Genomic DNA, 11,638 nt, shown 5'->3' on the forward strand with positions numbered 1-11,638 from the left:
CTGCAAGCAAACTGTCTGATGGAGTTCCGATTCACTTGGGAGTTATTATTATACTACATGTTGCTTGCCATTATTTTCGAAACCTACCTCCTCGGCTGGTTCACTATTGCTCCCCTGCCCTTTACATGCAGAGTACTCAGACATAGGTCGGAGTATCTGTTGCTATTGAAGTAAACCAGTTCACCACAGACTTTTATGCCTCGTTTCCACTGAGCGGTATGGTTCGGTTTGGTACAGTTCAGTACGGTTTGGAATGGTACACTTTGATCAGGCTTGCGTTTCCACTGCCAACAGTACCTCAATTCAGCAGTACCTCAACAGTGTAGCTCCACCCTGTTGGTACGGTACTATTGTGCTTGGTCCCAAAAAAGTGGTATGGTACGGTTCGGAATTAGGGTGCCATTCACAACTTTTGACAATGGAAACGGCAAAAATTGCGTACGGTACCGAACCGTACCGTACCACTCAGTGGAAAGGAGCCCTTATTTTCTTGTGTTGTAAAACTACAGATGAACTCACATCATATCTACCTCATTTGATCTGCCATCATTCATAGGCATTTTTTTTACCAGCTAATGATGGACCAAGCTTGGGTTAAGTGCAATATAAATCTGGCCCTTACTTGAAAGACGTTGTTATTGCAATTTTTTATTGCTCACCATGTCGACTGCTTTTTTGCACGCTTTCCACTGCGTCCGGACGCTGCATAGGGATTTTTTGTTTTTTCTTTTTATGTCTTTGTGTGCACAACCCAGTTTATGTTTTGTGTCGTCTGTTTTGTGTGGTGATATAAGCAGGGTGACTGGCTGAATGTCCTATTTGTATACAGTGACCTGTACCATAGCCACTTTTGGACACAACTGGCTTTTTTTTAAATATTATTTTACATTTTGTAATAAAATTGGGCACCTGTAACATCATTACCTGTCTTGTTTGTCAATATTTTAACCACTTTGAGAAATATATTAGTCCTGACCAATCATGTCAAGCACCATCACCCCAATAAAGGTTTGTATAAAAAAATGTAGAGAGAAAACGGGGCTCTCTTGGTGCTAGACTACTCCACTCACAATCACAATCATATTAAATCTGACATTGTGAACCCTCTTAGCCCAATACCCCTGGGGAAGCTTTAAAGGTGAAACGCGTCAGGTAAAAACCTTGTCAATATTTTAAACACTGTGAGAAATATATTAGTCCTGACCAATCATGTCAAGCACCATCACCCCAATAAAGGATTGTATAAAAAAAATGTAGATAGAAAATGGGGCTTTTTCTGTGCTAGACTACCCCACTCACAATCATATTAATCTGACATTGTGAACCCTCTTCGCCCAAAACCCCTGAGGAAGCTTTAAAGGTGAAACATGTAGGGTAAAACCTTGTCAGTATTTTAACCACTTTCAGAAATATATTAGTCCTGACCAATCATGTCAAGCACCATCACCCCAATAAAGGTTTGTATAAAAAAAATGTAGAGAGAAAACGGGGCTTTCTTGGTGCTAGACTACTCCACTCACAATCACAATCATATTAATCTGACATTGTGAACCCTCCTCGCCCAATACCCCTGAGGAAGCTTTAAAGGCGAAACTCGTCAGGATAAACCTTGTCGATATTGTAACCACTGTGAGAAATATATTAGTCCTGACCAATCATGTCAAGCACTATCACCCCACCAAAGGTTTGTATAAAAAAATGTAGAGAGAAAATGGGGCTTTCTCGGTGCTAGACCCACCCCAATCACAATCATATTAATCTGACATTGTGAACCCTCTTCGTCCAATACCCCTGAGGAAGCTTTAAAGGCGGAACGCGTCGGGTAAAAACCTTGTCAATATTTTAACCACTTTGAGAAATATATTACTCCTGACCAATCATGTCAAGCACCATCACCCCAATAAAGGTTTATATAAAAAAAATTTAGAGAGAAAACAGGACTTTCTTGGTGCTAGACTACTCCACTCACAATCATAATGATATTAATCTGACATTGTGAACCCTCTTCGCCCAATACCACTGAGGAAGCTTTAAAGGTGAAATGCGTCGGAATAAACCTTGCCCTCTGATATGCACATGGGCACACGAATACTCAGTGTGTCTCTGTGAGAGGTCAAGCCTGGGTTTTGAGGAAAGGGTTAATTTGCCATGTTTATTTATGTATGGTTGTTTAATGACATATGAACCTATCAAATGTTTATGTCTCTTTACGTCTAGAGAAAAACAGATTTCGCCTCCAAATACGGAAAGGGTTCTTCACCGTAAGAACTGTGAAAATGTGGAATAGACTCCCTCCAGAGGTGGTTCTGGCTAGCTCACTAGATTGCTTTAAAAAAGGCCTGGATTCTTTCCTGGGTGTACTTAATATAAGTTGATATTAATATTTATAGGTAAGTTGATCCAGGGAATATCAGATTGCCTCTCGGGGGATCAGGAAGGATTTTTTTCCCATGCTGGAACAAATTGGACCATGCTTTGCTGGGTTTTTTTTCGCCTTCCTCTGGATCAACTGCGGGTATAGGATTGTGTATATTGGATTGTAAGGTTGGGTTTTCTTTTTTTTTTTTTTTTCTTTTTTATTGGTTGAGCCAGATGGACTTGTGTCTTTTTTCAACCTGACTAACTATGTAACTATGTTGGATTGTTTTAAGCATATTGAATATTTGGCATTTTCATCAATCAATTAATTAATTTATTGTCTGCAGCCATTGAATATTCCATTTAATTTAGTAGCACTGTGATATGCACAAGTCACTTTGAGCACTTGGCGGTATTCCCGAGTGTGGCTCGGGGTGAAATTTCAGTGCCATTAGCGGTAACCCCGAGCCACACTCGGGGTACCTCCAGGGAGCATCGCTGGATCCTGGAAGAGGTTACTTACCTTGTCCCAGGGATCCCACAATGTATTCTGGCAGTGTACGGTGGCCGTATCTTCCGCTTGATGCTGTGTGCCCTGGCTTCCTTCTCCTGCGAGCGTCACGTCGCAGGGGGTTGGAACCGGAGGCAAATTTGAAAAGTAAAACACAAACACACTGATATATTGTAATCCTATTGGATTACATTACAAAAAGAAAGAAATTGACATTAGTTTGCCCCCAGTGCCCTTTTCTGCAGTTTTACTGTACATATATATACATATGTGTGTGTGTGTGAATAGTATATATATATATATATATATATATATGTATATGTATATGTATATACATATACATATACGTATATGTATATGTATATGTATATATATATACGTATACATATGTATATGTATATGTATATATAAACACATGCACACACTTTAACTTATTTATAGTTATTTATTATATTATAATTTATGATTTTGTGTTTCAAACTTTATCATACCCGAGATGTTATAAAGAAGAACGCCCAGACGAAGTCTATTGAGACTAAACGTTGGCGACTCCAGACGCAACGTCCACATGCCCCTTGAATCTTTCGCCGGCCTCTACTATCTTGTTGCCTGGGATAGTCTGCGGGACGCCGCACTTCCATCCCTTGTACAACCATTTGACAAGCCTGATTATTTATGCTACATTGTGAGTACCTTTTTTAATAAATAAGATTGTAATTTTTAAACGGGATCAAGCTATGGGCCTCGCTTTCTTTTTCCTTACATATTCATTTATGATCGATGAGAAATATTGAGGAGTGTTTTTCCTGCACTGATCCCTTCGCGTATCTTGAGAAGTGGTCCATTTCTGAATAAGCATCCACGTAACATCAGATCTTCAGTGGTCTTGATTAAATAGCTGGGAGAGGCTGATTCATTAAAGCGGAGTTCCACCCTGGATTTTTTTTTTTTTTTAATACCCCCGGGACAGTCAGGGCTAGTGCATTCCACAATGGCTAGCCTCTGATCTGTCCCGGGTTGCACTTACCTGTTAGGACAAATACTTACCTTGCAAACGTCTTGTCCAACGCTGCCATCTCAGATGTGGGCAGCTTGAAGCCAGCGAGATCCTCTTCGGCGTCTTCTTCCGCCTTCTTTGGTCCCACGATGCTCTGCGCCAGCCCCGACGTCACTTCCGGGTCGCGCGCGTCATCCCTCTACAGCTTCTGGGCATGCCCAGAAGCTGTTTAGAAGGGGATGACGCGCGCGACCCGGAACTGACGTCGGGGCCGGTGCAGCCGCAATGATTCCTGGGAGCTATGACGTCCAGCTCCCAGGAATCATTGCAGAGCCAGGAAGTGACGACGGGCCGCGGCCGAGGAAGGAGGAAGAAGGAAGTAAGGTAAGTATTTTTTCTTCGCTACGAGGTAAGTAAAAAAAAAAAAATATGCGATTATCCATTTCTTTTTCAGGTGACCCGGAGCGAGAAGATGGAGGTAAGTATAAAAATAGGGTGGAACTCCACTTTAAGTTGATCAGCCATGGAAATCTGGTAAGCTGCTGTACTTACCCCATCACAGAGGTGCTCCCCTTCCTTCACATACCCTTGGTGTCACGGGAAGAAACCCTCCCCCTTGGATTATTGTGCATGTGGATTTATGATTTGATTTCACATCATTTTCCTTTGGGACTCATTCATTTGGACACTACCCTCCCCCTTTCTTTCCTAATTCACTTTATTGTGATCATCAGTTTTTCATTCATTTGGACACTATTTTTCATTTGTTGTGATCATTTTTTATTTCTAGCGCTACACTTTTATGGTTTAATATTAATTTGAGTCATTGTTGGTTGATTTTGTGTTGGCTGCTGACATTTATCATTTTTTTATTTCATTACATTAGCGCGGAAATTTTCTTGAATTTTATTTATAAAGAAGAACGCACAGTAAAAAAAAAAAAAAAATCATGTGTAAATAGTTGGTTTGGGCTGCTCGTCCTTAAGAATTGCATGCAAAATAATAATACTGCTTTCAGCACCTAAAATCGGAAAGAATCATACCACCAGGGAGGTTAATATTGATAGCAACCTAGAAGAACCTTCTAACACACAGACTGACATTTATTTTCATTTTCTATTAATATTTTGATTTTGATTTTTCATAAACATTTTAGGACTGAGTAATACTATTTGTCATTTTAGAACTGTAGGTATTTTATAAGCACTTGTCACTATTTTAATCTACAAACAAACATAGTATTCTACATATGGGTGCATACCCAAGGGAGGCACTCCCTCTAGTGGTAGAAATTGAGACCTTTTGAAATATTTGGTATTTTGATGCATTTATTAATTTATCAATTTATTGATTGCTACATTCAATTTAGTAGCACTGTGTTATGCACAAATCACTTTAAGGGGACTGAATTAATAGAGCACCTGGCACCTCGTATTGTACACAATTATAATTTATTTATTATTAATAATATTGTTTATATTTAGTAAATCTATTGTCATTAGACAAAAGCAAAACTAAACCCTGGGTGGCTAAACTCCAACATAAAAATGCCTATTAATGCTAAAGAAAAGGCCTTCAAAAGTACAATACCGAGGGGTCATTGGCAGCATTCAAGCTTTACAAAGAGTGTAATAAGAAATGTAAAGACGAAATCAAGGCGGCTAAAATAAAACACGAGAGACATATAGCGGAGGAGAGTAAAAAGAACCCCAAAAAAATTCTTTAAGTATATAAACAGTAAGAAAGCGAGGTCAGAACACATTGGCCCCATAAAAGATGACAAAGGAAATCTGGCCACTGAGGACAGAGAAAAGGCGGAAGTGTTAAATAATTTCTTCTCTTCAGTCTTCACAAAAGAATTGGGGGGCTACACGAACCCAGCTTGTAAGGCCAAACTAAATAATACACCTCAGGAAGTACAGCCATGGCTAACAGAAGATAGACTTAGAACCAAACTAGAGAAACTTAACATAAATAAATCACCGGGACCGGATGGCTTGCACCCGAGGGTTCTTAAAGAGCTCAGCCAGGTGATTGCCAGAGAGTGGCGGCTGGTGCTCAAAATATTTTTTTTTTTTTTGGGGGAGGCGCAAACAGAAAAATGTGATAGGCATTGCTTTGCGGCAAAAAACGCTGTAAAAAATTGCGTGACTTTGAGGTTGCAAAAGTGTGAAAGGGGCCTTCAGTAATTAAGGTATAGTGTGCCCCCTTTCAATGCAGAGAGACCAGCGTGCCCCTTTTCAATGCAGAGAGACCAGCATGCCCCCTTTCAATGCAGAGTGACCAGCGTGCCCCCTTTCAATGCACAGTGACCAGCGTGCCCCCTATTAATGCACAGTGACCAGCGTGCTCCCTTTCAATGCACAGTGACCAGCATGCCCCCTTTCAATGCACATTGACCAGCGTGCCCCATTTCAAAGCAGAGTGACCAGCGTGCCCCCTTTCAGTGCAGTGACCAGTGTACATGCCCCCTTCAATGCAGTGACCAGTGTACATGCCCCCTTCAATGCAGTGACCAGCGTACATGCCCCCTTCAATGCAGTGACCAGCATACATGCCCCCAATGCAGTGACCAGCATGCATGCCCCCAATGCAGTGACCAGCGTACATGCCCCCAATGCAGTGACCAGCATACATTCCCCCAATGCAGTGATCAGCATACATCCCCAAATGCAGTGACCAGCGTACATGCCCCCAATGCAGTGACCAGCGTACATGCCCCCAATGCAGTGACCTGTGTACATGCCCCCAATGCAGTGACCAGTTTACATGCCCCCAATGCAGTGACCAGTGTACATGCCCCCAATGCAGTGACCAGCATACATGTCCCCAATACAGTGACCAGCATACATGCCCCCAATGTAGTGACCAGCATACATGCCCCCAATGTAGTGAGCAGCATACATGCCCCCAATGCAGAGATCAGCGTGCATGCCCCCAATGCAGTGACCAGCATACATGCACACCAATGGAGTGACCAGCATACATGCCCCCAATGTAGTGACCAGCATACATTCCACCAATGCAGAGATCAGCGTGCGTGCCCCCAATGTAGTGACCAGCATACATGCCCCCAATGCAGAGATCAGCATGCGTGCCCCCTTACTTACCTGGAGCAGCAGCGGCACCGGGCGGCTTCCCCTCAGTCCCGGTGACTGGCGGCGCATCTCCTCCAGTCCTTCTGCTCCCGCCTCCTCCTTGGCCAATGGCATGGGGTTTGCCTTGCGGCCAATCAGGAAGCGCGTATCGGACGCGCTTCCTGATTGTCCAGGAGGAGAATGGGTGTGACAATAGCGAATTTTCATTCGCTATTGTCACACAATGGGCGGGCCCGGGACGCACTGCTCTGTGCCCCGGGTCCACCCTTTGCATCGCCCTATTAGAGCCTCTGGCTCTAATCAAGTGATGAAAAAAAAAATTCCCATTAAACTCCATGCGTCCGGCGCCCCTGCATGCAGATTAGGGGGCCAGATGCATGGATGGGGGGGTGGTGCCCCTGTGCCCTCAGTACACCGGCCACCACTGTTGCCAGACCATTATTCTTGATCTTTAAGGATAGTTTACAGACGGGTATGGTGCCAGCTGACTGGAAAAAAGCCAACGTGGTACCAATATTTAAAAAAGGTCAGAGATATATCCCGGCTAACTATAGGCCGGTCACCCTAACATCAGTAGTCTGCAAGATTTTGGAGGGGATATTAAGGGACCACATATAAGACTTTAGTAATGAAAACAGTATTATTAGTAGTAATCAGCATGGATTTATGAAAAATCGTTCTTGCCAAACTAATCTATTAACCTTCTACGATTAAGTGAGCTGCCACCTAGATAAAGGAAAGCCTGTGGATGTGGTGTATCTGGACTTTGCAAAGGCCTTTGACACCGTTCCCCACAAACGCTTACTGTTCAAACTAAGGAAGGTAGGTATGGACCATAAGGTGAGTACCTGGATAGAGAACTGGCTCCAGGGGAGAGTGCAAAGGGTGGTGATTAATGGGGAGTACTCGGATTGGGTGGGTGTGGAAAGTGGGGTCCCCCAAGGTTCTGTCCTGGGGCCAATCCTGTTTAATTTATTCATAAATGATCTAGAGGAGGGGATATCTAGTACAATCTTGGTATTTGCAGATAATACTATAGTAAGCATGCCAATATCTTCTATGCAGGATGTGGAAACCTTACAAGCGGACCTGAACAAAATAACGGGGTGGGCAACTACATGGCAGATGAGGTTTAATGTTGAAAAATGTAAAGTAATGCACTTGGGGGCCAGAAACCAGAAAGCAAGCTACTCACTAGGGGGGGAACCTCTGGGTGAGTCTAGGATGGAAAAGGACCTGGGGGTACTGGTAGACAACAGGCTTGGCAGTGGCATGCAATGCCAAGCCGCTGGAAGCAAAGCCAACAGAATACTGGGATGTATAAAAAAGGGGATTCACTCCAGAAGTAAAGAGATTATTCTCCCACTCTACAAGACTCTGGTCCGGCCACATCTGGAGTATGCTGTTCAGTTCTGGGCACCGGTCTTCAGGAAGGATGTGCTGGAACTGGAGAGAGTCCAGAGGAGGGCAACAAAAATAATTAGGGGAATGGAGGACATCAGCTATGAGGAAAGACTACAAGCACTGAACCTATTATCTCTGGAGAAGAGACGATTGAGGGGGGATATGATATCAATGTACAAATACTGTACTTGTGACCCTAGCATAAGGAACAAACTATTCAGAGAAAGGGAATACAATAAGACACGTGGCCACTCACTAAAACTAGAGGAGAAACGGTTTAACCTTAAAATACGTAAGGGGTTCTTCACTGTCAGTGCAGTAAGGATGTGGAATTCTCTTCCACAAGCAGTCTTATCAGCAGGGAGCATCGATAGTTTCAAAAAACTATTAGATGGGCACCTTAGAGACCACAACATACAGGGGTATACAATGTACAACATACAGGGGTATACAATGTACAACATACAGGGGTATACAATGTACAGTTAACAGCAAACACACACACACATCATAGGTTGAACTGGATGGACGAATGTCTTTTTTTAACCTCACTAACTATGTAACTATGTAACTATATACAGTATATATACACACACACATATATACTGTATATATATATATATATATATATATATATATATATATATATATATATATATATATATATATATATATATATATATATACATACATACATACATACATACATACATACATACATACACACACACACATATCTATATATATAGTATATATGTATAGATGCAAAACCAAATAATTATATGTGTATGTATGTGGCTCCCCCCAAAAAATAAAACATTGTATATGTGTGAAATTAATATATTTTGGGGTTGGTTAGATATAGGAAGTAACAATATTATATTGATATATTGGGGTTTTTGCATATATATATATATATATATATATATATATATATATATATATATATATATATATATATATATATATATATATGCATATGCAAGAAACAATATATTATACAATGTTTTATTTTGGGGGGGGGGGGGGGGCATATTATTGTTGTTCGTCACATAGAACAACAGAGACAGTTGTAGGTAGTTCAGGGATTTGAAACCCCAAATACACTGTTGCACGGCAGATTTGCTAACCATTTAGCCGCCTGGTGCTCATGATATATTTGAAAGCATTTGTGATGGGGGTAGACTTCTTTCTTAAACAAACCAAAAATACTTAAAAATCAATATATAGTTGTTCAAGAAAGAGTTCTGGTTTCAGCTGCCCATGCTCAAACAGTTTTCAAATTTTCAATTTTTTTTTTGATATAGGAATATATTTGTTGGTTGAGTGGGGAACAATATTTGTGTTGTTTCCTATATAGAACCACATTAAACTATATAAATGTGTGTGTTTGATTTTTTTGGCATATATATATATATATATATATAAATATATATATATATATATATATGGAAAGAAAACAAAACGAAAAAATTATAAAATATATATATATATATATATATATATATATATATATATATGCCTCTGTGTATGTTCTAGTGATTTTATGGTATTTAAAATGGAAAGGTAGTTTCATGCAAACAATAACCATAAAAGTATGTTGGGTTTGTTTTATGCTTAACCACTTAAGCCCCGAAAGATTTTACCCCCTTCCTGACCAGGGCCTATTTTGCGATTCGGCACTGCGTGAATTTAACGGACAATTGCGCGGATGTGCGACGCTGTACCCAAATTAATTTGACGTCCTTTTTTTCCCACAAACAGAGCTTTCTTTTGGTGGTATTTGATCACCTGTGCGATTTTTTGATCATGCGCTATAAACAAAAAAAGAGCGACAATTTTGCAAAAAATAACAATATTTTTCAAATTTTTTCACATGAAATTCCCCAAAAAAAATGTAAAAATCAAAATTTTTTAACATCTTAGGCCAATTTGTTTTCTGCTACATATTTTTGGTAAAAAAATCGCAATAAGCGTATTTTGATTGGTTTGCGCAAAAGTTATTGCGTTTACTAACAAAGGGAAAGATTTTTGTCATTTTTATTTTATTTTTTTTAACTAGTAATGGCGGTGATCTGCGATTTTTTTTTTGCGGGACTGCGACATTGCGGCATACAGATCGGACCCTTGACTGACATTTTCGACACTTTTGGGGGTACCAGTGACATTACTGCAGTAATCAGTGCTATATATATGCACTGTTACTGTAAAAATGACACTGGCAGGGAAGGGGTTAACTTTATTGGAGAAGGAGGGGTTAAGTGTGTCCCTAGGGGCGTGCTTCTAACTGTAAAGGGGCGTGGCTTTTCATGTAACAGCAGAGATCTACGGTCCTACATAGCAGGACCGTATGATCTCTGCTGTTACACAGGGGAGAATGACAGGCGGCTTTGTTTACATTAGCCGCCTGCCTTTCTCCCTCTGTAACCGACGATCACGAGTGACCGGCGGACATTGGGTCCGCCGGCCACACGTGCGGGGATCCCAGTGAACGAGCGGGGGTGGGAACTCGCCCCCTATTGGCTCGCAGGTGAGTGACGTACCGGTACGTCACTTTGCCTGCACGGGGCTGACCGCCGCAGTATATGTACTTGCAGCGGTCGGCAAGTGGTTAATTCTAAGGTGTCTACAACTTATTTTGCTTGACCGTTGGATATTGTAAGCTCTATCTATTCATCATATGTTGTATCTTTGCACTGTAATTTGAATAAAGATTACTTGATTTGGGTTTTTTTTTTTGGGTGGTGGGTATTTCACATTTTACATTTCACATTCCTGCTTGAGTGATTACTGATGTTTTATACATGTTCAATAAAGCTTATTCATTTGTACACAGCTCCTGTTTTTTTTGTTTTCTTTTCTTCTTATTTGTCTAGATATAATTCAGATATCTTTTGTGTCTTTTAAATGTAATCCATTTCTTGTATTTTTGGTGTGTGTGCAATGCCAGTACAGTATGAACATGTGTATGGCTCCATCCCTGTACAGCGGCAGGTGTATGGCACCGTCCCTGGAAAGCGGCAAGTGTATGGTTTCTCCCTGTACAGCAGCAGGTGTATGGATCCGTCCCTGTACTCCAGCAATGTGTGTATGGGGGTATGTGTATGAGGATGTGTGTATGGGTGTGTGTGTGTGTATGGTGTGTGTGTGTATGGTGTGTGTGTGTGTGTATGGGGTGTTTGTTTGTGTGTGTGTGTGTATGGGGTGTGTGTATGGGGGGGGGGGGTGTATGGGGTGTGTGTATGGGGGGGGGGTGTATGGGGTGTGTGT

Source organism: Pelophylax lessonae (assembly GCF_965119305.1).
Source record: "Pelophylax lessonae genome assembly, contig: HAP1_SCAFFOLD_558, whole genome shotgun sequence".
In the NCBI taxonomy this organism is placed as follows: domain Eukaryota; kingdom Metazoa; phylum Chordata; class Amphibia; order Anura; family Ranidae; genus Pelophylax; species Pelophylax lessonae.